The 13,029-nt window shown below is 31.1% G+C and overlaps 2 protein-coding genes across 5 annotated transcripts in view; one reads left to right on the top strand and one right to left on the bottom strand.

The window, feature by feature from the left end:
• LOC142322266 (N(4)-(Beta-N-acetylglucosaminyl)-L-asparaginase-like) overlaps positions 1-13,029 on the top strand; it is an 869,152-nt gene that overhangs the window by 26,338 nt on the left and 829,785 nt on the right. The window contains exons 2-3 of one of the 3 annotated variants that reach the window (XM_075361162.1): positions 6,429-6,563; positions 9,983-10,129. The exons of the other annotated variants lie outside the window; for them this stretch is intronic. The gene's annotated coding sequence lies outside the window, so the exon portion shown is untranslated. The remainder of the gene's footprint in view (positions 1-6,428; positions 6,564-9,982; positions 10,130-13,029) is intronic. 3 annotated transcript variants of the gene reach the window in all.
• LOC142322267 (zwei Ig domain protein zig-8-like) overlaps positions 1-13,029 on the bottom strand; it is a 694,854-nt gene that overhangs the window by 254,317 nt on the left and 427,508 nt on the right. The window lies entirely within an intron of this gene.

Here is a 13,029-nt window from a genome sequence, read left to right as displayed (position 1 = left end):
AGGCCAGCCTGACTGGATAAATGATGTCCAACACCTGAAGGTGGATGATAACGTTCAGGCTTTTCAAAGGGAAACCATTAGGTCCCCGCCGAAAGTTCTATAAGGCATTATAAACTTTATGCGGCTGTGGATTATTAGAAATGGTGTTTAGTAAATGTGAAATGAATATAAGGTATCCCTGGTATCCACGATCTGGTATTAAAAGCCATATAAAAGTAATTGTCTTTACTAGAATTTGAAGGTTAGAACTCTCGACTTCGAAATCAGCTGGTTTACGAAGACGCGTTCACCATTATACCAGCCTGGTGAAATGTAGTATAAACATATATTATCTGTAATCCAACAAAAAAAAAATCTAAATTTCTTTTGTAATGTATTACTTTGTTCCGATACGAATTACTTTAGTGAAATATTTTGGAACTGCTGACTTCAATTTTATTAAAGTAATTTTTTTCTGAACTAAACAGAAAAGAATGTTGATTTTGAAATGTCCACAATATAAGAGAATGTTATGCCATTACCTTTAGAGAATTCGTTTTATTTATTTATTTTGCCATTATCGATGTATATCGGTTCATTTACTTAAAAATTCCAGCTGCACGAAAATATTTGTCAATACCAGAAATGATGCTACATGGAATATGAAACATAATAAATTTTTCACATTTTTTTTCTAGTTAGACCTGTAGTAAATATAGTTAGATGTGTACCGTTAAAGATACAGAATTTTTTATTAATAGTTTGTTAGCAATATATTTATTCATTAGACAAATTTCTTTTTCAAAATTAGTTTATTAACTCATATTCCGTTTATAACAAAAAAAATTATTTTATTTATATTTCTTGATAAGGTTAAATAAGGATAAAGAAAATATATGATACATAACAGTAGTATAAAAAAAAGAAGATCTAAGTTAGCTAGGGAAAAAATGTCTATATAGTAGAAGTAAAAGGTTCGTTAGCTGGTAAAGTGCAGTTAGCTGTATACAATCCGCAGAGCTGTTATAGAAGATATTATGTGCGCGTTGTACACAAGTATGCATCATTGTCATCATGAAGGGTTGTAAAAATACACCGCGTGGAACAGAAGGCGTTCATTGGTTATACGATCCACTAGACTGGATCAAAGATAGGGGAGATTTGAGTGGTTGTACTTTACGTTGTCATTGTTTAGTATGCGTGTAAAGGAAACAACCTTTAAACAATAAACCACTTAAACCATCCAATTTTACTATACAATAAAAGTATTTTAAGATAAATACTAGCTTTAATAATTGATAAGGTCAAACGCAAATGTTATTTCAATTTATATTATCACTAAATCATTGTTTATCGTTGAGGGAAGTACTGTAATTTTAAAACGGCTTAATATATAAATAAACCCTGCGTGCACGAATTTGATACCGATACTAATAGAAGCGATGTTAGTAGTAGCGTGAGTTAAAATTAATTAAAAGGGAACACAGCTTTGTTGGTCACGCTAGGTCAGTCTGTCTAATGAAGTGATAACGAACAAAATGTATATTTCCAAACCGACATCAACATTAATTATTTACACTTGCTCTACAATCTAATTTCTAATTCAAAAAATGAATACATGTACAATATAAAATTACATAAAAACTAGTTGAATATTAAAATTGACAACAAAACAAACACTAAAATAGAAAAAACTACAGAAAAATTTATCATTACTAAATAACGTTGAAATAAAGTACTCGATCATACGAATTGTAAAATAAATGAGTATTTAGTATAAAAAAAAATTAAACAATAACAAATCATTAGATTTCGGTGGTGAATGTTTCAAAGTTAATGTTTATTATTATTTGTTTTCGTTTTATTTAATAAGTTTGTATTGACTAAGTCTTAAAGTTAATATACGAAAAATATCGTATTATGTCTAAATAAAATTGGATTACTCAGATATGAATTACAAATATATATTACTCTTAAAAATATTAGAGTAGTAAGGGTAGTAAGTAAAACAATATTATTATTGTGATATAACAATACGTTGTTATAGTACGGAATAATTTATGATCGTAGATGGTCAACATAACATACAAAAAAATTTTATGTGGACAGCACATGACTTCTATGTACGCCTATTAAACTACATATACACATTTTTTTGCTGCATTTCATTTAAACTTATTTCTTTTGAAAGTGAGATACGATTCTCCATTCTTTAATAAAGATTTTTTCATCTTTTTTTGGTTATTGTTGAATTATTATTTATTGTATTTTTTTTTTACAATCACAGGCTAACAATTAGTAATAAATCAGTATATCTAAATTAAAAACAAAAAGTTAAAAAAAAAAGGAAATGAAGTCGGATTCCAACCGATGTGCCTTCCCCTTGTAAGATTCAAATATTTCATTAATTAATATTTTATTTGGGTATAACTCTGGAACCAATTTAAATAAGTACCACTTATGATATGTCGTTGCAGTAATAGTAAGCTCTCATATGAGAGCTTACTATTACTGCTTAACTATTGTTGTAGTTAAGAAAAAGTGATGTGGGGCACCACATGATTTCCTTTTACGCCTATTAAATTACATATACGTATTATTTTTAAAACGAAACGTACGTAAAATTTTATTTCATTAATAATTTTTGATATTTTTTCATAATAATGTTTTATTGTTATTATTGAATTATTATTTAACGTAAAAGTTTTTTTTTATAATCAGACTTTAAATATAGTCAATCGGCTATACTTATGCAATCTTTGTATCAGAAAGAGAAATTTTCGGTAACGACCCTGATTATTATAAATATCACAATGAAAAAATGATTCAAATATATTAAAAAAAATTATAATTTTTTGCTTGTCTGATGGATGAACAAATTGATTAAAAATTAGCGAGATATGAACAAGATATTTTTCATATTATCATGTGATTCTATTTTGTTTTACATATGTTACACTTCTTCAGGATATTTTCAATCGAGATTGATAGATTTTGGCAGAATTTTGTGGAATAATCAGGATGAAATAGACGTTTCGACAGACAGACAACAAACATGAAAAACAGACGTTTAGTTAGAAGTTAGCAGGTAGATTGGGAAATATAAAAATACCAAGAAGAAAGGAGTTAAAAACAGCGTGAGTGACGTATACTCTTAGACGTGTTGCCGTAATACATGATGTCCGTCGATATCAGAACATCTGCGGTTCAATCAGGAAACTGAATTTAAATGTAATATTCTACATGCACTGTGTTTGATTTTTTTTGTTGAATTTCGAAAAACATTAAAATATAGCAGATATTGATGTTAACGGGATGAGAATGAAGTTTTTTTTAAACTGTCATATACTTCAGCAAGGTATTTTTTTGTATTACTGCTTAGCACAAATTTTGGTATAATTCATAGTAAAACATTCTCTCAATTTTTTTTTTCAGTATACGTAGATTCATTCTTTAACCCTACAATGAATATTTTACAACAGGAAATATTTCCCATTCAAATAAAAATGTTATCTGTAACTAAGCACTCCACCGTCTGCTTTAGAATTACAAATGTAGGAAATTAAAAATTTCCTACATTAAACTCGATATAAAATAAAGGAGTAATAAAAAGGAAGTAAAGAAATATAAGCAATAATTACTTCTTTTTTTTTAAATTATCCAAATAAATAACAGGATTAAATAATGAAATATTTATTTGATTTTAATATTTAATTTTAAATTTTACATGATTTGAAAGAAATAAATTTCGTTTTTAACAAGCTGTAACAGAATGTACAGGAATTTTTTTATCTCAAAATAAAATTTCCAATCGGTTACAATATTAAACGAAACAATAAATAACTATGATCACATTCAGAGAGGTTTCCATTGTAGATTCTCTAAAATTACATAGTAATATTCCTAAACAGAACATTCAATACAGATTTTAACATTCAGTTACGCACATAAAGTTGTCAGAGAACTGTACCATCGATGGCACAATACAAAACAAAAACAATCAAAGTATTACTAAACAAGAGTATCGAATAAACAATGACAGAAAAAAATTTAATTTTAAACCAAAATAAATAACAAAAGAATTATAACTAAAATTGAACAAAGTGAAATAATAAATTGATGGGTAACCCTCAGTTAATGCAGCTAAACCTCAAATCACATAAAGTCACCATGGTCTAACAACAAATAGAGTCGTTTTACCCTTCTAACGTCTCCTGTATTTTATAAAAGGTTAATAGCTAAATAATTTAAGTGGTAATTTAGCGGCAGTTTATGTTTCGTATCGCTGTATTTCTTCTCGAACATACGATAAACTCAAATGTTCGTGGATCTTATTGTTTCTTACGAACCATGGTGTGTATGCAATGCTCTTCAGTAATTTGTTTAGGAATCGCTGTACTATCTCGAATTTTTTGTTTACAATACCCAAAAGCTGGATCCCGCAGATTCAAATCGGTTTCAGAAGAGTCGTGTACAATAACTGTTTGTTATATAGTTAACAAACTATAACTATTGTGATATCCTCCTCAACAGCCAGTACATTTCCTTAAACTAAATATTCAGTTGTTTTCTCCTTTCCTTTACATGGATCTTCCACGTCAGACGGCGACCATGATAATGAAGTACCGTAAACTTGAGCATGCGGTATGAAAACACCTCTTGTATCTCAAAAAACACCATGCATCACAAGATAAGTACCTCCTCGTTGTTATCTTTAGGCTCCAGTTTGGTGAAAAACGTCGACAATGGTTCCTTTTTGACCCGATAACGGACAATGATTATGCTTCAGACTACGTGTCCGTGTTCCTTAATTTCTTCCTTGATGATATCTATCACAACAGAGAAGTGTAAATTCGTCAGGAGAAAAGCCCTGTCGTCTGTTCCTCGTAAACGTATGACCAGTCAAACTGTGTTCATGGACTAGATCAATTTCCTTATTATACCCGTTAACACGAGATCAACCGCAGTTGTTTCGGACTAATTACCTTTTACTCATGTCCATTTTCTAACCACCATTTCTAATAATTCTCAGCCGCATAACATTTGTAATTCCTTATAGAACTTTCGGCGGGGACCTAATCGTGTCTCTTTGAAAAAGCTGAACGTTACCATCCACATTCAGGAGATCCTGGTAACGATTTGATAAAGGTAATCAGTACTGATATCACTTAGCCCACAGGGTTGGTCTAATGGTGAACTCGTTATCGCAAATCAGCCGATTTCGAAATGGAGAGTTCTTAAGTTCAAATCCTATAAAAGGCAATTACTTTTATACAGATTTGAATACTACATCGTGGATACCGATGTTCTTTGGTTTCACTTAACCACACATCTCAGGAGCGGTTAACCTGAGATTGTACAAGACTACACTTCATTTACATTCATTACATATCATCCTCTGAAGTAATAACTTACGGTGGTTCCTGAACATAAACAAAAAAAAAAGAACTGATATCAGCGGGAGTTGATGATTTATAGGCGTACGCTATCCTGGTCCAGACTGCCATGGAATAGGAGTTATCTACGAATCTGCGATGAGTGTCGGTCTCGGTTGATTGCAACCAAAAGGGGAGGTGCTCAACTAGATGGTACAACAGTTCTAAATCCAAAATTTCAACGTCCTACGGCTAATCGTTTTTGAGTTATGCGAGATACATACTTACATACAGACGTCACGCCGAAACTAATCAAAATGGATTGAGGGATGGTCAAAATTGATATTTCCGTTGAAATCTGAAAACCAGAATATTTCGCGATCACAATACTTCCTTTACTTCGTACAAGGAAGTAAAAATAATACTTGCCGGGCAGGAATGTTTCCATATTAATGAGTGATGTTTAATTCCATCTTAACCTTCATAAATTTTGTATTTATGAAACATTTACATTAATTTATTGATTTAAAAAGATAATTCTTATTTAGTTTTATCAGCAGTTTTATATTAGGTAAAATAAATTACACAATTCGAATGTTACTTAAAGATTATTATAAAACAATAATTCTTTACTCGTATCTTATTTGTTTACTCGTTTTACACAGATTATTCACTGTAACATCGTGGGGCTCCTCATGTAGGCATAACCGTTGAGAGAAGATGGTTAATATCTACCGTTTGCAAATAGGGGTCACTAAACTTACTCATGGATATCTTATGAGTCAGACCGATGCACTTGTCTGTATTCGCTGCGACTACCAGCTAACGGTACACCATGTCCTTATGGACTGTGTCTGTTATGCGACATTGCGTCGGAAGTTTAAACTAGGGACTAATGTCCGAAATATCATAAGCTACAATGTATCAGTGTTATCTAAAGTCGATGGTATCCATACGATTTCTTAAGGTCGTGCTTCTGGATTCAATTATTTGATTTCATTTGTGCCTTTTGACGAATGGCAGTTTTGTTTATTTATGTTAGATTTTTAATTATTATTTTTATTTTTTTTTTAGTATACCGCATATGCGATTTGGATCTGTTAAATTTTTATGGTAAATTACAATTTTTCATTATTTACTATAGTAATTTTATGGCCGGGCGCTGATGTGACATCTCGTTGTGCGCCCAGGAAAAATTTTACAAATTTTGTAAGTATATGCATACCAATATTTAAAAATAATATATCTTATAAATTTTTTTCATTCGTTAGAAGTCATTATATGTTTTTTTGTTGAATGTTTCCAATTTTTTTTTTTATTATCAGTTTCTTCGTTAGTTCAGACATAACTTCACAGATTAGCGTATTTTTGATCAAATATTTCTAATCCAATAAAAGAGTATATTACAGTATGAATTACCAATAATTTTTAATTCAAAATGTAATACTTATTTTTAGACTTATTTGATAAAATTAGATTAAGGTTTTTTTCAAGGTTAGTTTACCTAAATATATATTATTTAAAAATTAATACTTCATTAAAAAGTAAATAATAAATTAGAGATGTATTTTAATGCAATTATTAATAAGTGATTATTGTTAGGATTTATTGATTATGTAATTATACATTTCCTTTATTATTACTCTTCTGTTCGTTGCCTTTTTCCCAATTCAGGGCTTACAGTGTATAATATATAACCCATTAGCTATTTCTGATTTACCCATTGTACTACCACCACCATCGTTGTAATTCAAGTCCATTCGCTCTCTGATTGCAGAGTGGCATGTGGCATTTTGAACTAGGCATTCTTTTTAATGTCTATTTTTATTCGCAATCACAAGTTTTTTTTTCTTTATTTACTAACTCTTTTTTTAAATCTTATGTTTGTATATTAAATAATTAATTGTTTGTTTTAATTCTACTCACGTTGTTTAAAGTACTTGAAACTAAACTAAAAAAAAAAAAAAAAGCTAAGATACTGATATTAAAAGTGGATTAAATTAGAATTCAGTATAAGTATTATCGATTTACAAACAGAACATTAAAGATTTCTGAATATATTCTCAAAAATGTATACTACATGCATACGCGGTTGTGTCTGTGTATGTGTGTGTTTGTTGAAGGGTGTGTATCTGGAGGTGAATAAAGTTATGTTGCGCAGTTCTGGAATAAATTACAAATGCATTTTACTGCGGATCTGTCTTGAGTTCTCCAAAACGCCTTTAAGTAATATAGGATTTATTAAGTAGTCGAGATTTATTGTAACTTTTAAACATTTTTCTGTTTAATTTATTCATTGATTATTTTATTTACCATATACAGAAAATTTTGATCGTTTAAAATATTTTAAATGAGTTAAATCGAGTAACGTGTTCTAGTTTCCACAAATGCACTTTCTACGTATGTTGATATGTATATCTGTGGATTTTCCCCAAACAAAAGGAAAAAAAAAACGGAAATTTTAGATGAGCTAAATATATTTAATATTGAATTATTCTACTGTATTTTCTTTATTTTTTGTTTCACTGTAGCACATAAATAAGTAAGTAATATTCATAAAAGAATTAAAAATAAAGGAAAGATTAGAACAATAACATTGATAAAATAAATTCCTAAACGAGTAATCCATTAATCAAGGCTTAGCTCTAGTAGCAGAAATTCAGTCTATTAAGCGATGCGAAATCAGCACAAAAATGTTACATAAACTTATATGTTGAATGGTTTTGTAATTTATTTGACGTTTAAAGTCGATATTGATAATAAAAATAAATAAAAAAATAAAAATTACACTATGAAAGAGGAATGTTTTCAGATTAATGAGTCTGTAGATCTTTTACTCATATATATTTTTTTAAATGTGGAAAAAATAGATTTTAAGATTTCGAATTGCACTATTGCTCACAAATATATTTTTTTATCACAATCTTACAATAATTTAATGTATTTTAATACAAATGGCTTTTTCACTTTCAGACAATATTTGAGATATTACAGATTTTTTATTTATAAATTTATGAATATTTGAAGTTTGATTTCTAGATTTAAAAAAATATATATATTATAACTTTTATAAGAAAATTTATTTTTATTTGTATTTGCTGCATCTAATTTTTAAAACAATTTTTGGATAAAGGGGAAAATATATTTTTTTTTATTTATTGTAATTTAGGAGTTAATCCTAATTTCAATGTTAGCAATCCTCTAGTTTGAAGTTGTTCGTCATGCCACCCGAATCTTGCCGATGAAATACTGTTTTGTGAAGGCTTACTGCAATCGAAGATTATTGTGTAGCTCAACTAATTTAGTCTACCATGTAATCTATAGAAACTTTGATTGAAACTTCTTAACAAACTTACGATGGATAACTTCTAAAGTTTGTATTATAGATATATATCAGTAAAGGAGTAGTATTATTGGTGTACTCGTCCTCGTCTGTATGATGTGAAATATATTTGTTAATTTTGAGTTTAATGAGTATTGCAATGTAAACAGATTTTAGAATTAATTAAATCTTGAAGTTTTTCTTCCATCTGTTTCTTGTGAACTGGATAAAAAGCGGTTGGGCCAACTTAAAAATCTTAGAATGTTCTTTTCCCAGCTTGTATTAAGCCGTAGTTTGTATTTATTAAATAAAAAGTTTCCTTTCTTGTTTAAATATTGTTTTTCAGTATTTTCTTGTTAGTGGAGCATTTATCACAAACTTAAAAAGTTTATACATTTTCAAATATTTTACTTTAAGTAATATTTAGAATATTTTAACTTTCATCATTCAAGTTATATTTATAAACAAAATTTAAAAAAACATCATAATATCTGTAAATTAACATATTCATAAGTTTCAACGTTGGAAAATTATGAAATGGTCTGACTCGTGAGTGTTATTCGCTGTATTGTAAAATAAATAAATTTGTTGACTGCATAGTCAAACTTTAATTATTCCAACATATTAATGAATTTAAAATTTACTCCATGTTTATTAATATGGAGTCATTTTGAAGATTAATTTGCATAATATTTCTAGGAAACTTATCTTACTAATAAAACCATTCTAGAGTGATTAATTTTACTAAAGAAGGTATAAAATTTTACGCCTTAAGTGACAAATTTTTTTTTAATATTAAATAAATTTATCTTTAGAAATTTTAAAATATTGTTCCCCATACTATGATGTAAAGGTTTTAAACTAATTCCCTTCTGATAACATTTTCTTAAAAAATAATAATAAAAAAATATTTTCAGGTCTGAAATAATAAAAATGTATAAAAATTAAATGTATGTAGATCGGATTGAAAAACTTCTTACACGTAAGGATTGTACACTGTTACCTTCTAATTCCTTTTAATATGTAAGTTGAATTAAAATTTTATAAATTGATTGTTGTGACGCTTTACCTTTCTCCCCCCAATATTTGATGAAAAACATAACTGGAATCTAGTAAAACAGACATTATAATTAAAGAAAGAAAAAGGTAAAACTGCCTGTAAATAAGTGTTCATCAAGAAAGTTGGATTTCACCTACACAGTTTAAAATTTATATTGAAGACCTTTTAACACAGTGAATGAAATGTAGACTATGTCATAGGAATGAGTCCAATCATTCATATTAAAACTGTTCATTTTTTTTGCAGAATGTTGCTTGAATAGGTTGCTCATACAAGATAGCGATGTAGTTAGTATTACATAGAGAAGTTCATCGATTGTATTTAGTGATCAAGACTTCAGGAAGATTTCATCTCAAACAGCTCCAAATCATAGAGTTTAAAGGCAATCAGCCGGTATGTTTTAACATTTTTTTAAAGGATAACATTCTGGAGTATGTGAACTAATTTAAATATTTGGATTTGACTTTTAGTTTGATGAAGAACAGGAAGTTCAAATAAATTAAATAGATTTAGAATTGTGTGGACTATCTATAAAAATTAAGAAAACAGCTGACAACACATTTGTAGAACCTTTCTGTCACGTGGGTAAAGCCGTTTTCCGGAAAGGTCTGCAACTGTGGTTTGTTTCTGATGCACGGCTTATACACACACCTTAATTTTAAATATTTGTCGTTTTATATAAATACGATATCGTTTCGTTTATTTAATTCAATGATTCTAAATAAAGCGTGTGTACCTACCGTATTTAATTCGCGCAGGTATGGCAATAGTAGCGACGGTTGGCAATAACTAAACTAATGTAATTTTACAACTTACATAGAAAAAATTTCGTTTGTGCGGTCGGCAGATAGGTGTAGCCGAAAGGCTTAATGCACCAGGTATTCAGTCAACCGGACGATCGAGTTTGAGACCTAGCCCTTCGAGTTACTTTTTTATATTTTAAATATTATTCATTTATTTAATTCTATCACTCACCTTCGGCGTCACAACATCTGTACTTCTACAACGACTACAATACCTGTACGTCAGTGCTACACTAGTGGTGACAATGGGTACTACTGACGCTTAGCCACTAGTTTATGGAATTTTTTTGCGTGCGATTTTGCAAAGCCTTTTTGCAAATATTGTTATTTTTTAGTTTGTAACAAATGTACCTAAGATAAATACGACCTTAATTAGGCGAAATTTCGAGATATTGAGAGTAACCGTGCTCTACAGCCTCACCCCCTTGACCTTTTTTAAAGTTGAAAAATTAATGGCATCAATGTACCATATATAGAAGTAATCTGACCGAATTTGATCAAAATCGATCCAGTGTTTCTGGTGATATAAGATGATTTAGAGAGTGACACCAAATGCACACACGTATATAACATCCGGACATCTGGAAAATTTCCAACAGATTTTTTTGATTCTTTAGGTATCAAAACGTCAAGATCCCGTGAAAATAGCATATTCCCAAATTGGACCGATTACAATATTTTCCCTTCAACAGATACGGCTCTAGAAGAGAAAGGAAAAGTTAAAAAAGAGGCGAGATAAACATTTTTTAAACTGATGACTTCCACTTTTTACATATGCATGAGAGATATGGTAACGAGTAGAAAGGACAAGTCTCGAATATGAGCTTAAATGGATTTTTTAAAGGAAAATAGAAATTTTCTAGGTTCTATAAAGGAATTTGAATGACCATTGTCGCCGAATGGCTTCGACAGCACGTGACACTTACTGACTTTATGGTAGCCCTGAAAAGGTCCGTTTTTGTCGCCGATTGGCTTCAACGGCATGTTGTAATTGTTAACCATATGGTAGCCCTGAGAAGGGCGGTTTTTGTCGAATGGCTTCGACAGTTCGTTACTCATAAACTAGTGGTGGCCCTGAAAAGGGCAGTTTTTGCGTTAGCTCTGAGAAGAGCTGTTGGGTCCGGAAACTGGTCTCTGGTGAAGTCGGGGAGTTGCGGCTCGTCCATTGAAGTCCGACCAGGCTTTCCCTCAGCGGCAATTGGGTCTCCACTACAGAGTGGCAGTGGTGGCCCCCAGAGCCCCGCAATGTCGGGTCGGCGTCGGTCGTCCTTTGCCGGCGCGGCCGAGACGGTTCTCCCCGAGCCATCCCACGCCGGGCCGGCTCCTGCTGCTGAGTCCGCCAGCCAGGGCGATTGAAGCCTGGCGAGCTGGAGCTGGAGCGGGAAGGTAGCGACCGCGTCCAGCGACTCTCTCGGCGGGCCGGCCAGGCTTGCGGCTCCACCGGGGATGTTGGCATCCGCCGGGAGGTCCCACGTTGAGCCGGCCAGGGAATTTCTTCTGTCTTCTTCCATCTTCTTCTTCTTCTTCATCTTCTTGGTCTTCTCCAGGTGGTGATCGACGATAAATTAAAAATTTACTCTCGTGCACGCTCTTTTATTGAGCCTGAGAGTGGTGAGGCTGCAGCCTCACCACTCTATGGTATGGTTCGAAAACTTCGCGGTCACCTGCGTGGTGGGAGTGATGCTTGTTTCAGCGAGTCCATATACTGTGCGGCAGCTCACATTACCTTGCTACCGATATCGCCCGCCGGTATTAGATAAGGCATATATATAACAAACGTTGTCCAAGAAGAGTTATGTTTTTTCGTTACCAACGGTGTCTACAAATGATATAAAGAACAACGGACTTATCACCTTTTTTCAAATGTTTCCGCATCGTCTGTCGATACAGACTTTGTGTTATGCATCAAGAGGAAGAAAAAACTTAGGTTGACCGTGGAAAAAAGTGAAAGCTGGAACATATAGTCTATTCCTTAAAGAAAAGAAAAGAAGGATGGAGATATTTTCTAATGTATATTGTAGTGTTACTACTAATGTTACTGTTGCTAAAAATCACACATAACTGAAATAGTTTATGTCGTAATTCTCTCCCTTCAGATATAACTCTTTTTCAATAACATTCTATCTCGTAATCCGATTTTTTCAGAAATTTATTACAATCAATCCTACTACCCGACCGTATTTCATGGGGTGTAGAATAAAAAATTCCTTCATTAAATTATAAATTTTCATTAAAGACATTCATTAAATTATAATATATCATTATATTTTTTTGTATCATGTACTCAGAGGACTACTAAATAGTACGTTAAAAAATTCGGAGGTATGGGATAAACACGAAAGAGTTATACACGATGAAAACTAAGAAGTTAAATAAAATATTATAAGAGAGTGAGATGAATTCCATATTGTTAATCTCAACTTCATACTGGTAATAATTTTTTATAATCAGAATAAGAAACTTCAATTGAAATTCTGATGTATCTTTCTT

This window comes from Lycorma delicatula, chromosome 3 (genome assembly GCF_047948215.1).
Source record: "Lycorma delicatula isolate Av1 chromosome 3, ASM4794821v1, whole genome shotgun sequence".
In the NCBI taxonomy this organism is placed as follows: Eukaryota; Metazoa; Arthropoda; class Insecta; order Hemiptera; family Fulgoridae; genus Lycorma; species Lycorma delicatula.
Note: the sequence above shows the minus strand (reverse complement) of the source record. Positions and strands in the feature narration are given on the sequence as shown.